Raw genomic sequence first — 15986 nt, 5'->3', positions numbered from 1 at the left:
ACAATATGAAAGTGGGTTAGAATCCTTTCACTTTTACAGCATGATTCACTGTGAGCTTGGAGACGGAGAGATGAGAGATGCCATAAGTGCTACTGTTAAGATAAATGCTTAGTAACAAACAGCAGGCAATATCATTCTTCATAAAAGTCACAGGAAGAGTATAATTAAAAATCATGCCTATACGTCCATAACAGCACATATGATGCAAAATGCATGCAGTATGCGTTAAAAAATATAATATGACCTTTCCTGAAAAGTCAAGATTTATTTTCTTAACTTGTAGTGAAGGCAGTCTGACCAAAGACATTTAGATTATTATTAATTTATTTGTATCACCATAGCACATATGAGCCCTAGTCATGGACAGCTAGGCGCTGTACAAACACAGAACAAAAAGATGGTTCCTGGCCTCAAATGCTCAGAGGAAGTCCAATTCTTTTCCCCTCTATACTCCACTAAGAGATCGATCTGCCTATCAAAGACAGGCAATTTCAAGGATTTATTATTTCATCAGAAAATACAGTTTCAGCTGCTCAAAGATTTTTATGCTGACAAAGGAATGTCAAGTAATGAGACTAGCTACTGTGATAAGAGTATGCTAATGACATCTACTTTACTGTGACTGTCATGTTATTTTCATGCCAGCTACAAATGTGTGATCTCATAGATTCATAGATATTAAGGTTACTAAACAGTTTGGCAGCTTGTTTAAGATCATTGCTTTGGTACAGTCAGACCTGATTAATCTGAATATTTTTATAAATGCCTTTTTGACTTAGATTAAGCAAAATTGGTTAATCCTTTGGAACCTGGGACTTCCTCAAAAGAAAGTGCTTTAAATTTTTATCAGCAGTAAAGAACCCATGCACGACTCAGCGCTTCACCAATTTTCAAGCCACTTACCAAATTCCTGGCTCCACAAACAACATACACCACTCTGACTGATAAATATACTCTGTCACTTAATTTAAAACAATTAAATTAAGGCATAATATAGGAGTTTAAATAGCGCATTAACTGAGGACAATTTTCTGATGTGAAGTTTGGATGTCCCTAACCAGTTAGGAGGAGCCACTAAGAATAAGATGCTTCTATCGGTTCTGGCCACAGTGGCAGGATTTGTTAGGAGGAGCCACTAAGAATAAGATGGTTTCAGAGTAGCAGCTGTGCTAGTCTGTATCCGCAAAAAGAACAGGAGTACTTGTGGCACCTTAGAGACTAAAAAATTTATCTGAGCATAAACTTTACAGCCCACTTCATCGGATGAATAGAATGGAAGTATAAGAAGATATACATTAGCCACGCCATCAGGGGCTCGTTCACCTGCACATCTACCAATGTGATATATCTCATCATGTGCCAGCAATGCGCCTCTGCCATGTACATTGGTCAAACCAGACAGTCTCTACGCAAAAGAATAAATGGACACAAATCTGACATCAGGAATCATAACATTCAAAAACCGGTAGGAGAACACTTCAACCTCTCTGGCCACTCAGTAACAGATTTAAAGGTGGCAATTTTGCAACAGAAAAGCTTCAAAAACAGACTCCAACGAGAAACTGCTGAGCTTGAATTAATATGCAAACTAGATACTATTAACTTGGGTTTGAATAGAGACTGGGAGTGGCTGGGTCATTACACATGTTGAATCTATTTCCCCATGTTAAGTATCCTCACACCTTCTTGTCAACTGTCTAAATGGGCCATCTTGATTATCACTACAAAAGTTTTTTTTTCTCCTGATAATAACTCATCTTAATTAATTAGCCTCTTACTCCATTTTTTCATGTTCATGTTCTATATATATACACACACACACACACACACACACACACAGAGAACATATATATATATATATATCTTCTTACTATATGTTCCATTCTATGCATCCGATGAAGTGGGCCGTAGCCCAAGAAAGCTTATGCTCAAATAAATTTGTTAGTCTCTAAGGTGCCACAGGTACTCCTGTTCTTTTTAAGGATACGATGCTTCAATCGGTTCTGGCCACAGTGGTAGAATTTCAAAGAGGTATGGTATTTGCGGATAAGCATTAGCATATGGTGCTGGATAGCCCCTGGAACAGCATCTGAGCACCCTTGCTGTATTAAAATCTGTCTCAAATGCAAAATAAGTGGGGGTCCCAGGCACACACTCCACACGAAGCATCCCAAAAGCCATGCAATCTGAAAGATTACCACTAATCCACTGTGTATGAACACATAGCTTATGAACCCAAAGAATTCCTGAAAGCCCTGAAATAATGGGGCAATTTTGGACACGGTTTTACTTTTATTAGGGGACATTTGGCTTCTACAGCTTTGTTTCTATCCCTAAAGAGGCCACTCCTTACAACAGGGGTGAGCAAACTACGGCCCATGGGCTGGATCTGGCCCCTTAGGGCTTTGGATCTGGCCCGCAGGATTGCCACCCTCATGGCACCGTGGGCACTGCGCTGCTCCCGGAAGCAGGCAGCACCATGTCCTTGCGGCCCCGGGGGGAGGGAGGGGGCAAAGGGCTCCGTGCACTGCGCTCGCCTGCAGGTACCGCCCCCCGCAACTCCCATTGGCTGGAAACAGAGAACTGCGGCCAATGGGAGCTTTGGGGGAGGTACTCGCAGGCGAGGGCAGCACGCGGAGCCCTCTGCCCCGCCCTCCACCGGGGCCGCAGGGACCCGGTGCTGGCTGCTTCCGGGAACAGAGCGGGGCCAGGGCAGGCCTACCTGAGCCCTGCTGCGCACTGCTTCCACCCCGGAGCCACTTCAAGGTAAGTGGCGCCAGGCCGGAGCCCACACCCCGAACCCCTCCTGCACCATGCACACCAACCCCCTGCCTTGAGCGCCCTACTGCACCCCAGCACCCTGCCACATCCCTCCTGCACCTCAACCCCTGCCCTGAGCCCCCTTCCGCACCCTTCCTGCATCCCAACCCCCTGCCCTAAGCCCCCTCCCGCATGTTGCACCCCTCCCTGCACCCCTGCCCTGAGCCCCCTCCTGCACGCCGCACCCCCTCATACACCCCAACCCCCTGCCCTGAGCCCCTTGTACACCGCGCACCCCTCCTCCGCTCCAACCCCTTGACCAGAGCCCCTTCCTGCACACTGCATCCCCTCCCACACCCCGCACTACCTCCCGCACCCCAATCCCCTCCCCAGCCCTACATTCATGGCCGTGCATGCAATTTCCCCACCCAGATGTGGCCCTTGGGCCAAAAAGTTTGCCCAGTCCTGCCTTACAAGCACCACACTGGTCAACTAATGCGTTTTTATGTGGATGACTGACACCCTCTCCAACCAAATGAGCACTTTTTAAAAAAATCTGTGAAGAGCAAGAAATAGTAAATCATCCCTGTGCAACTCCCAGCAACCAACATATGGTGCCTGAATAATGAAAAGTCAAATGCCAACACCACAGAATTAATGTCATTGCCCCCATCTGATCACTAGAGACAGACTACCGTTGTTATTGTCTTGTTTTGCAATTCTAAAAAAAAAATTATTCTGGTTGTTCAGAAACTAATAAGCCGTTCCTCATAGTTTGTTTCCGTTCCCCAAAGCTAAGCAAAAAAGCAATCAATTTAGTTTAGAAAGTCAATATGATTGACAATTTTATTTAGGTACTGGAGGAAGTATGACTTTCTGAATCAACATTATGCATCTCTTCACATCAAAGTTCCTGTGCAATTCCAAGTTCCTGCCTCAGCAAATACAGGGCAAATGTACAGGGTCATTTGCTGGCTCAGCCAGCCAGCCAAAAAACAAAATACACATTTTCAGCAGTTCACAACTGCAAAACAGTCAATTAACCTCCAGGAATTGTAAGCAAACAGAAAGGCTTGGAACAAAAGGAGGTTTCAGGCTGTCATTATCCCACATTAAATAGCAAACATGCAGCAGTAGGAACAATGCAGGTCTCAGTTACAATCAGCTGGTAGCCTGTCTTTCTGATTACCAAGGCAACAGGCACCAGAATACTGGATGGCATTGCTAAAGACATTCAGATATGGAATTCCAGCTGGCTGCCCTTGTAAAATATTGTGAATGTTTCCACGTCCAAGACTACCCAATAAACCAAACAATTTTAACCCCTGTAAGATTGTGTTACCTATAAGCCATTCCCTTTAATTGTCCTATTTCTCTATTTCCCTCTATAGTCTCTTTATGGCTTTTTTTTTTTCAAATTATCCTGCTGTTTTTAAAATCAGACCAGCAGAGGTGCTAGGTTGATTTCAAATCCGACTCCCCTCCAGGACAGCCAGAGTCACTGAGCTGCTCTTTTCATGTAAGAAATATACTTAGTGAGGGGTTAGAAATTCAGCCCTGAAGTAAGCAGGTGCAATTCTCATTTATCCCCAGCCCCTTGCCCCACAAACACTGCAGAGCAGAGTTTGCCCCATAGATATCGGAGATAATAAATCTAACACTAGACTATGACAGGAAATACATACACAGGATCAGGTCCAAGAGGTGAATATAGCAGGACTGCTTGGTAATAGTGACCATATTATAATTAAACGTAACATCCTTGTGGTGGGGAAAACACTACAGTGGCCCAACACTGTAGCATTTAATTTCAGAAAGGGGAACTACACAAAAATGTTAAACAGAAATTAAAAGATTTCAGAGTGGTAGCCGTGTTAGTCTGTAAGAGCAAAAACAACGAGGAGTCTGTGTGGCACCTTAGAGACCAACAAATTTATTCGGGCATAAGCTTTCGTGGGCTAAAACCCACTTCATCAGATGCATGGAGTGGAAAATACAGTAGGCAGATATAAATACACAGCACATGAAAAGATGGGAGTTGCCTTACCAAGTGGGGGGTCAGTGCTAATGAGCCAATTCAATTAAGGTGGAAGTGGCCTACTCTATATTCACCCCTTCTTGTCAACCGTTGAGAATGGGCCACTTCCACCTTAATTGAATTGGCTCATTAGACTTTGTTAGCTGCCCCTTCACACCCATGAAGAGACTATGTGCAAAAGGGCTCATCCCATCATCTTGAATTCTGGTAGAAGGAAATAAAAATAGCTAACAAGAAAAAAATTAATCTCTTTTGCTGTTTGGACTCTCACAGGGTCAGAGCTACAAAACAGAAGCAGAGATCCCCATGGTCATCCTGGATTAGCCCTAAAAGACAGAGCTGACAGATTACTACAACTCTGTCACCTTTTGGAAACCATAGACTGTAACTCATCTGTGTATATATGTTTTATTGCTTTAACATTGTAATAACTCATTTCTTTTCTTAATTAAAAAATCCTTAGTTAGCTTATCATAAGACTGGCCGCAAGTGTGGTCTTTGGTGTGATATCTGAGGTACAAATTGACTGGGGTAAGTGACTGGTCTCTTGGGACTGGGAGCAACCTGAATATTTTGTGATCCTTGGTGTATAGCAACCAACTATCAAAGTCCAGCCTGCCTGGGTGGCAAGATAGACTGGAATGTCTAAGGGGACTGTCTGTGACTCTATGATAATACTGTTATAGTGCTTTAGGAGCTCACTCTTCTTACTGGGTTGATGAAATCTAATGATAGAACATTCAACCAGTTTTGGATCTCTGCCCTGCTTGACTATCTGCACAGAGGTTGGCACACACGGTCTTGAGCCACTCCAGACAATGTGACAGGGCTAATGTGGCTCTAAACTGCCTTTTCACTTTCCTGATCGTTATCCCTGTGGCCTAAGTTACAGCAGCCTCTGAAAGATGCCTTTTGGGCCACAGCATTGTCCAGAACCATCCCCATGCTATGTGCTGCAGCCCCACTCCTGAAACCCTGCTCCAGGGTTTAGGAGGGGGTCCTCCTCCAGCCAGAACTGGGGTGTAAAATGGCTGGAGCAGATGTGAGAATCTCACCCAGAGCCTCTCAACTAGGCAGCTCCCTACCCACTTAGGGCTGTATATCAAAGCCAATACCCCAAATTCAAAGAGGAGGAAAATATTATATATACTATGGTAGAATCCATAGGCCCCAATCAAGAATAGGGCCCCATTGTGTCAGGTGCTGTAGAAACACAGAAAAAAGATAAATCCTGCCATGAAGCGTTTACAGTCTAAATACACCAATAGACCAAAAACAGGGGATATGGATATGACATACCGAACAAACAATGTGGTATAGGATTGGCCCAGCATTATTTTTTTAACTGAGGTTAGAGATAGAGAGAAGGAAAATGAAAGAGGCAAAGAGGAATAGACACAGCTTGTCAAATGTCTGTTCATCAGCAGGTGGGGTTTTGTAGGTATCATGGCAGAAATGAGTCTTAGGGAAGGATTTGAAGGGAGATACAGTAGTGACAGATTGTATCAGAGAGTTTCTCATGTGTAAGGGATTGCGGGGGATAAAGCATAGGAGGCATTTAAGGGAGAAACAAACTGGTGGGCAGTAAAGGCTGGGAAGTTGGTAGTGCGGTGTTAAATTATGAAGGACCGGAAAGGTAAACACAAGAAGCTTGAATTTAATGCAGAGGTAAAGGGAGCCAGAGAAGAGACTCAAAGATGGGGTTTGATGTGGTAGGAGTGGTGGGAAAACATGATGATTTTAGCAGCAATATTCTGAATACACTTGAAGGGAGCCAAGTTACAGTAATCAAGAACAGAAAATAGTCAACATGTGAAAAGATGAGGGCTTGGATGAATTTTGGTTGCATGGACAGAGAAAAGGCCAATTTTAGAGAGATGTAAGAAAAAAAGGTGAGCTTAGATATGGCCTATATATGTAATTCAGCTAATACAACTATCATAGAAGATACTCACCTAATAGGCAGCCCATGCAGATCAATGAGCAGTAGTATAATATGCTTTCTGTGGTACCTCTGCTTAATAAGAGGCCAACATATTGTGTACCTGCCTCAGTTTCTGAATGATCTGAAGATATAGCCCAATATACCTCCATTATAACAGCAGCATAATTTTGAAACAGCAAAGGTGAAGGACACAATAGCAAGGTCTGCTCCCAAAATGGTGTACTAATACACAGAAAAAGCACTCTGGGCCACAACTGTGCTATCAAGACCCAGGAGCAGACCTAGATCTAATAAGACCTCTGAATTATGCATCTGTGTACCAAACAGATACACTCCCTCAATAAAGAGCACAGATACCATCCTTGCAGATTCTTCCAGTTGCTTCCTCAGCCTACCATTACCTCAGTAACTGAACTTCAGCCAGTTAGCTCTCTTCTGTAGGACCCTTTCTTATTTGTTTGTAAAGTACCTAGCACTCTGGATGGTACATAAATAATGAAGTAAATATTAAATGATTAACTTGAGAGAAATTTAGACTGAAAAGAGAATTAAGGCGTACACTCTTGCAATTATCTATAACCTCTTTCCAGGATGGTATACCCACTTGTCTGTGGGAATAGCGACCCCATTCCTTACAAAATATGAAAAACCATTACATGAGAAATGCAATGTCTAGCAGACTAACCATTCCCAATAGGGAACTTAGTTGAGGCTCTGAGTAATGTACAGAAAGACCTTTCTTCTTCTGCCACATCACTGTACATTTAACTCAAGGCTTGTCCATACAAGCAACTTTCCTCAAAAGGATAGAGCTATAATCTTTACCGCTGAAATCTGTCACAAATGCATAAACTAGGCTCATTTTGGAACTCCAATTTAGTCCAGATTCCTAGCTACGAGTGTGGGAACATTGTTTGAGTTGCAGAACAGATAAAACTAGTAGCAAGGCTATGGACAGTCATCGAGACTTATCAATAACTGGGAAACATGGGAGCTTGCCTCAGAAGCAAAGTGCATTTCTTTCAACCAATCACTGGTAGCCAATAAATAGTATTTGCTATACACAGAATTGGGAGGAAGTAAAAGACCACACAGACAAAACACCTTTCCTAAGCATTCCCGAACAGCTTGGGAAGGTTCCCCAGAAGAAAAGATTCCAGGCACATTTCTGCTATTTAGTTTGCACAAAAAAGCCTGCCGTGGTCAGCTGAAAGAAATTCTTTGACAAAAGTGACCAAGTGAATGAAAATTACTGCAACTGTTGAGCAATGATGCAGAATGAAAACTGGTAGTGAAAGTTGTGTAGAAAAAGAGGAAGGGGGACTCAAAGGTTTCCGAAGAGTCGATCCCTATTTGTTGCTGCTTTCTGAATGCAAGTGGATGAGGTAGATTAACCAGCCTATCAAGATTGATGGAGCCAAGGGGACAGAATAACCTGTTTCTTTAGTTTATGTATCACACGTCACGCTTATACATTGTGCTTGTTATTTCCTTGTCTGTTTCCTGATGTTAAATCAAGGAAGCCATGAGCTGTTTAAAAAAAATGGCAAAGCTTATAAGGTTCCATGTCTTGTTTATAGGGACACAATTCCCAAGGGAAATGAAGTAATTGTTTCATAAAATTGATGTAGATTTCAGATCTTGCTGTCTGCCAGACGTAAGTTAAACTAACACTGAAGTGGTTGGGCGACTGGATCTCTAAAAACCAGTGAATTGTGACAGGCAACTTCTCCTTTGCTAAAAATGTCAACACAGCTAAATGAGGGAGGTGGCAATATACAGACAGCCAGAGGGCTAGTCAGACTCCCAAGACAGGCTAAGATTGCTTCTCATGTAATGCAGGGCTATTATGATCTGGCAGCTGAAGAAAACTGAACTTGTATTAACTTGGATCTCTGTGCCTCATTTGTTTTAGTGCCCTTCATTTTTGAAAACAGAAGTACAACTTTTACCCTGATCTAACAATTGGGTCATATTAACTAACAGAGCAATGAGGTCAATGCATGTCCCCCCCCCAGTGAAATCAAATAATTCTTTGGGCCACACATTACTCTCTAACAGTTCTAAGAATTTTGCAATTGAATTTTCCTCTAGATAATTAGCTTTCACTCAGGAACCACCCCCCCCCCCAAATTATTTTCAGTTAATTGATAAAGTCAGAGGTGGGGCAGGAGGGTATTTCCAACTTGTGGTATCGGATACAAAAAACATTTCACAGGCAAGGAAATTTCCCTTTTGAGGCCACTAAAATGGACTAATGGAATCCAAGTGCATGTCTATGCAGGGATAAAAAAACCCGCAGCTGGCCCAGGTCAGCTGGTTCAGCGTCACAGGGCTCGGGTTCCAGGGCTGAAAAATTTCTATGTAGTCATTCAGACGTAGGTTGGAGCCTTAGCTCTAGGACCCTGCGAGGGTGGAGGGTTCCTGAGCCCAGGTTCTGGCCCAAGCCTGAATGCCTACACAGCAATTTTTAGCCTCGCAGCCCAAAACCCACGAGCCTGAATCAGCTGACCCAGGCTAGCCATGGGTGCTTTTATCCCTGTGTAGACATACCCTAAGTAGCAGTGTCCATACTTGACTAATATTGAGACAAGTTATTGTAGACCACTACACTTAGAAAATACCATATTAATGAAGCCTTTGCAGAAACAGTCCAATCAATTGTTTAGCGCAGCAAAATGGAATTAAATGACTTCCAAGATGCTACTCAGCAGATTTTTCTGGTGGAGGTCAATTCTTTCTTTTCCTAGCAGGCATCAATAATATAGGCAATATGCAATGGGCTTGTAAGTCAGAGTAAGATGCTTTTTGTACATAATAAATTTCATGAATACATTTACTATGTCAGTCAATAGGACACCTAGGCACTTAACTTCATACCATTCCTGTGTGTGAACTCACCATGACACAACATGCATGCAGGCATCCTAAATATTTTTTTTCCAAAATAAGATTTTAGCAGCTAAGTTAAGAAGTAATCTCTCTTTCACATAAATTGTTTAGCTATACACAAGGAAGGTACATCTCCTGGTTATTGCGATTTGCAGACAGCATCCTAGGAACAAGTCCAAGAACACAGCTTTATTATAATGGGAAACAAAAAAGGATCTGCAAGAATACAAGGAGTTCATTTGTTGCTGGTCTGTGCATTTCAATGACCAAACCCAGACACCTACCTAGCTGGAATGAGAGTTCATCAGGTGTAGAGAAAATGGTGTAGCTGGGACCCTTGCACTCATTTCCATGAAGGACAGCACTGCCATTGTCATGGGGAGTTATTAAACTGCCTTGTGTGCCTTCAAGCCTTTTTTTAAGGTGAGCCTCTATCTATGGGAAGTCGTCAAAGGAAGGGCTGGATAAGAGACTAGTCATAAGAAACCTATTCTTGAATAGTGGACCAGAGATCCACCTGCCCAGATTTCAAATGGAGAAGAAGGGTCCATAAGATCCTTGGACCCATTGATGGATATGTCCATCAACGAGGAGGGTCTGTATTGCACTGTGGATTGCCACAGTTGACAGGAGAAGGCAATGACAGTCATGGTATTCCTACCCTCCTTTTTTATTCTCTCTCTCATATGCTTGTCCTGCAAGAGAGAGAATGGGGAATTCCTCTGGGAGAGCTAAAGAGCTTTTCAGTCAAAAAATTCTTAGCACACATTTATCCATATACCTGGCTATAAGCTGCTGGAAGGGAACACTCATCAGTATAGAATGGTGGATTCAGTAAGTATAATTTATTACACTGCTATTTTATAACTGAGTTGTTTTTATTTGCACAGGAAAAAATTGCTTCTGATTACCCAGGCCCAACATCACATAGGCTACGTGTACATTATGTACACAGTGCGCCCACAGTGCAGCTTGTAGCTACACGTCAGTGAAAGGCTCTGGCAGTGGGGAGGCAGCTGGGAAAGGCTTCAGCAGCTCCACACTGCCGGAGCCTTTCACTGCAATGAGGAAAGGCCCTGACAGGGGAGAGGCAGCCTCCCCCATCCAGACCCTATCTCCTCTGCTTGAGTTTTTCCCTGTGGCGGGGAAGAGCTCTAGGAGCAGGGAGCTGGCACTTAACGTTTATGTAGCACTTTTTACCCAAACAGCTAAAAGCCCCTTACAAAGGTAGGAAAATATTATTTGCTTTTTACACAGGGAAAATAGTATCAGAAAAACAAATAGACTTGCTTATCTGCTCCCAAAAGATTTATTTCAGCTATGAGTTCTGATTAAGCTGTTCCCATCATACTCAAACACTCTTAACGTATTCTAAATTACACATGCAAATAAGAAAAACTGCTCTATTATTGGTAAGTCCTAAGTTGTGAGACATTCTTCCTTGGAAGGCATAAGACAGATAGAAACAGGGGGGATCAGTGAGCTCACAATTGAGTACTTACAGGCTCTTCACCACAAACATTTTATTTTTTAAAAAGATCATCTGGACTTCTAGTGAAACCTGTTGTCACAGAAATTCTCCCTCCCTCTGTAATAGCTTCACTACTTCTACAGAATTCCACATCTGGTCAATCCATCAGGCAACATTGACTTCATCCTACAACATGGATTTTCAGTGAAGTTTAAACAAAGGCCAAGAAATAGCTGCCAAGCCCCTCACGTAACCCATACACTGTCTATTATTTTTAAAAAAGTAATTGAAGTCTTGCTGTAAATGAAACGATCCATAGAGTCCGGGCAAAATCCTATGCAGCAGTTTGCTTTTACAACAAATTACTTAGTCTGAATGTTTTAACAAATCAAAGTAGTACAATATTTTGGAACGCATTGTCAATGCTTACGAATAATGAAGACCATCTCAGCACTTTATCACTCTTCATATTCCCTCACAGCTTTCAACACTAGCTTCCCTTTACAGCAACTTCCCCAGAGTTCTCTACAATTCAGTCCTGAATAAAGCTCTGAAGAATAAACCTCCCCACACAAATATCACAACATTAGCACAAGCTTGTGGATGAGAATTTAAATGTGAAAATAAAGACGTTCAAAGAAACCTGTCATTATTCCTCCAGCAACCTAAACTCAGTGACTTTCCACTTATGTAGCTTTTTTGTTTGTTTGTTTTTTTTTTTTTTTTGGAAGTACTACATAAACTGTTACATTTATCCCATAATGTAGATTAAAAGAACTATGGCTGTTGGGAATAGCTTGAATTTAATGAATTTAATGAATTTGGATAGCTTGAATTTAATGAATTCACTTTATTTTTCTTTGGATTTGTTTCCCAAATTAAATAGAAAGGAAGGCAAAGGAAGAAAAAAAATGTTCTTAACAACAAAGTGTGCTGGTGCAACTTGGCTGCCACCGTACACTCAAACAACTTCCCAGTGCAATCATTCAAATCAGTTTCATGGGCATCGAGAGTACAATATACCCTAGAGAGTGTTACATTTGTAGCCTGGGAAAGAAAAGAGAGGGGGACATCTCAAAAGACAGAGACACAACAGGATGTCTCCCAATGCTACCGCAAAATCTGGAGAAAAGTCTTAATCCCTCTTCACCTTCAAGATAGCATTAGAAGGAGCCTAGCAGCCTCTCTCCTACCTCTACCCCCTACTTCCCTCCTGGCCATCTCTCAAATTTAACCTTCCCACAGGGTACAAAGAGGGTTACATATTCAAATAAAGTAGGGAAAATTCAGTGGGAGGAATACCTGGCCATTAGACAGATACTCTAGAGAAGTAAAATTAAGATAATCCAGTCCATGGCAAACTCTTAAAAACTAATTAGACAACTACTGAAAAACAACTTTTCCCCTATATTCTCATCTCTCAGAAATGACCTAACAGAAGTTAGAATCTCCTGAAAGTAAGGGTTTCTAATGGAGATGTTCTCGTAACAATACCTGTAGCACTGCTATATGGCTACTACAGTATAATACATTTATCCCACAATCTTGTGGAAAGCTTTCCATACAGAACCATTCAGAAAATATTCGTTTGGACATGACATTACATTTCTAGTTCCATCTCTTATGTTGGCTTCATCAAACAATACAATGTCTCTTCATTACATATTCTTTGCTATTTTTAATTTGGGGCACTGCAAATGTCTTTAGGGCCCCAAAGGTACAGTCATTAAAGGAAGGCACATCCCATTCAACATGTAGACAATCCAATTTTCCTAAAAAACTCTCTTAATGCACATATATATAGGGACACTGCAAGGAGGGACACTTCGTTTAAAGATGATATATTGAGGGTTGACAGCACCTCCTCACACCATGTGATTGACAATTTTAGAATAACCATATAATTTTATGGTTACAATTCATATCATTTGCTTTTGCCAGGACAAAAAAAAGGAGTGTTTTCTCAAAGAGAAACTATTCCTGGTACCGATTTATATATTATTAATAATATGAATGAAAGTACCAGTTATGTCAATTCTAACAATGAGAATGTGCTGCAAGGCTTTTCTGAGAGTCAAGGGGAGGCAGGTATTACTTTCAACAGAATAAGATTAAAGAGAGAGAACCTCCATAGTTGAGGCTGTAATCAGGCTTCCATTATTAGGCCAATTTCCTTCATTCTTTTAGATGAGGAAAAAAACTGATTCAAATTGTATGTGATTACTCTGAGGCTGGAGGGAAATTTTTCCTCCTTACATTTAAAGCAATTTCATGAAATCATTCTACATTACAACCAGTTAAAATTAGTCTGCAAAGTTTTAAAATGTAAAAACTTGAAAAATCTTAATATGATATTGGAGTAAGATCAATACTGAATTCCACGAATGCATTAAGTTTAAACAAACTAGGGAGATGTAGTCTAGATGGAGCTACTATAAGGTGGGTGCATAAGCGGTTGGAAAACCATTCCCAGAGAGTAGTTATCAGTGGTTCACAGTCAAACTGGAAGGGCGTAATGAGTGGGGTCCCACAAGTCCCGGGTCCAGTTCTGTTCAATATCTTCATAAATGATTTAGACAATGGCACAGAGAGCACACTTATAAAGTTTATAGGCAATACCAAGCTGGGAGAGATTGCAAGTGCTTTGGAGGATAGGATTAAAATTCAAAATGATCTGGATAAACTCGAGAAATGATCTGAAGTAAACAGGATAAAATTCAATAAGGACAAATACAAAGTACTCCACTTAAGAAGAAATAATCAATTGCACAAATTCAAAATGGGAAATGACTGCCTAGGAAGGACTACTATGGAACGGGTTCTGGGGGTTATAATGGATCACAAACTAAATATGAGTCAACAGTGTAACACTGTTGCAAAAAAGCAAACATCATTCTGGGATGTGTTAGTAGGAGTGTTGTAAGCAAGACACAAGAAGTAATTCTTCCACTCTACTCCATGCTGAGAAGGCCTCAACTGGAGTATTGTGTCAAGTTCTGGGTGCCACATTTCAGGAAAGATGTGGACAATTTGGAGAAAGTCCAGAGGAGAGCAACAAAAATTATTAAAGGTCTCAAAAACATAACCTCTGAAGAAACATTGAAAAAATTGGGTTTGTTTAGTCTGGAGAAGAGAAGACTGAGGGGAGGACATGATAACAGTTTTCAAGTACATAAAAGGTTGTCACAAGGAGGAGAGAGAAAAACTGTTCTTAACATCTGGGGATAGGACAAGAAGCAATGGGCTTAATTGCAGCAAGGGAGGTTTAGGATGGACATTAGGAAAAACTTCCTAACTGTCAGGGTAGTTAAGCACTCGAACAAATAGCCTCGGGGGGTTGTGGAATCTCCGTCATTGGAGGTGTTTAAGAACACATTAGGCAAACACCTGTCAGGAATGGTCTAGTTATTAGGTAGTCCTGCCTTGAATACAGGAGACTGAAGTAGATGACCTATTGAAGTCCCTTCCAGTCCTACCACTTCTATGATTCATATACTTCTGTCTAACATTTGCAGGGCACCATACAAATGGTGTAAGTCCTGTCTAATTTATACTTTTAATATACCTTTTGTAAATCCTCTGAAAGTTCATAAATCTCATAAGTAAATGTAAAATATCACATTACACTCACATTACACATGAAAAGTTCATAAATCTCATAAGTAAATGTAAAATATCACATTACACATGAAAAGAACTACATTAACTCCATCCCCTTTTACTAGTTCACCATTTATTCATAACTACTTCAGAAGTTTGTGAAATCATTATTGACCAACAAGATGCAGCACATTCTATACACGTCAACTTCATTTTCTCCTCCATGAAAAATAAGCAAAGTACTAGCACAGTCTGATAAATGGGATACTGTGAGGTTTAGGACTTACCTGTGTGGTGTGGATCAGGTAAAGCTGAATATGTGATCAGAATCTGGAAGATGGGATCTGTGATTTACACTGGGAGTATAAACATGGGGGGTATGGTGAAATTTCCAGTTCACTCTAAGGAGAGTGGTGAATTGATCCTTTTGCCTTATTCTGGCAAGATAATTGGATGTGGGGTGTTTGTGGTCTTCAATATGGAAGCAGTAATGCAATATTTTGTGGCTGCTTGACCGTCATGCTAAATTGGATAGAGAGCACAGTCTTTTTTCTTTATCTTGACCTATATTTAACCTCTCATTTTTGGTTGAGATTTTGCAAAAAGGTTGTGGCAAGACAACTTTTACAATATCTTGATGCCACAGGTTCCCTGACCCTTGTGAACCTGGATTCTCACTTGGTTATGGTAGGCATATATGCTATTCTTGTTCCATTTGATGATTATCTCCTCTCTGTGATGCATACACATCAAGAGGGAGATTCTGAAAGGGAATTAAGTGCCCAACTCCCACTGACTTTCAATGGGAGTTGAGCAGGTAAGACCCCTTTGTGCCTTTGAAAAATTTCCCCTGCATATCCCAAGCTGATATTACTGGATCTACCGGATTCTTTTGATCACAAGATGGTGAATCACCAGCACATTCTAGTGGGGGTGGACAGGACTGCTAACTGAGGAAATTTCACTTGGAGAGAGCTCTCAGGTAGTGCTGGACAGCTGTCTGCTCTAATGGTTCTCATGTGGGGTGCCGCAGTTTGCTATTCTGTCACCACTTCTGGTCAACACACACATGATGCTGTTAGGCTAGATTAGCGCAGAGATATGGGTTGAAGTGCCTTCAGTTCGCTGATGACACCTAACTTTCTATCTCATCCAATCCAGGAAGCATCACAAAGTGTCTCTCTCAATGTCTGGGTGACACTCGGATATGGATGGGAATCAGTTGGTTAAGGTTCAATCAAGATAAGGTTAGGGTGATAATGGTAGTTTGTGGGACCAAC

The 15986-nt window shown here is 41.5% G+C and overlaps 1 protein-coding gene across 13 annotated transcripts in view; it reads right to left on the bottom strand.

Annotated features, from left to right (window-relative positions):
* Nucleotides 1–15986, bottom strand: part of MYO9A (myosin IXA) — a 465931-nt gene that overhangs the window by 217533 nt on the left and 232412 nt on the right. The window lies entirely within an intron of this gene.

Source organism: Natator depressus, chromosome 10 (assembly GCF_965152275.1).
Source record: "Natator depressus isolate rNatDep1 chromosome 10, rNatDep2.hap1, whole genome shotgun sequence".
Taxonomy (NCBI): Eukaryota; Metazoa; Chordata; order Testudines; family Cheloniidae; genus Natator; species Natator depressus.
The sequence above is the reverse complement of the archived record's forward strand: the minus strand, read 5'-3'. Positions and strand labels throughout refer to the sequence as shown.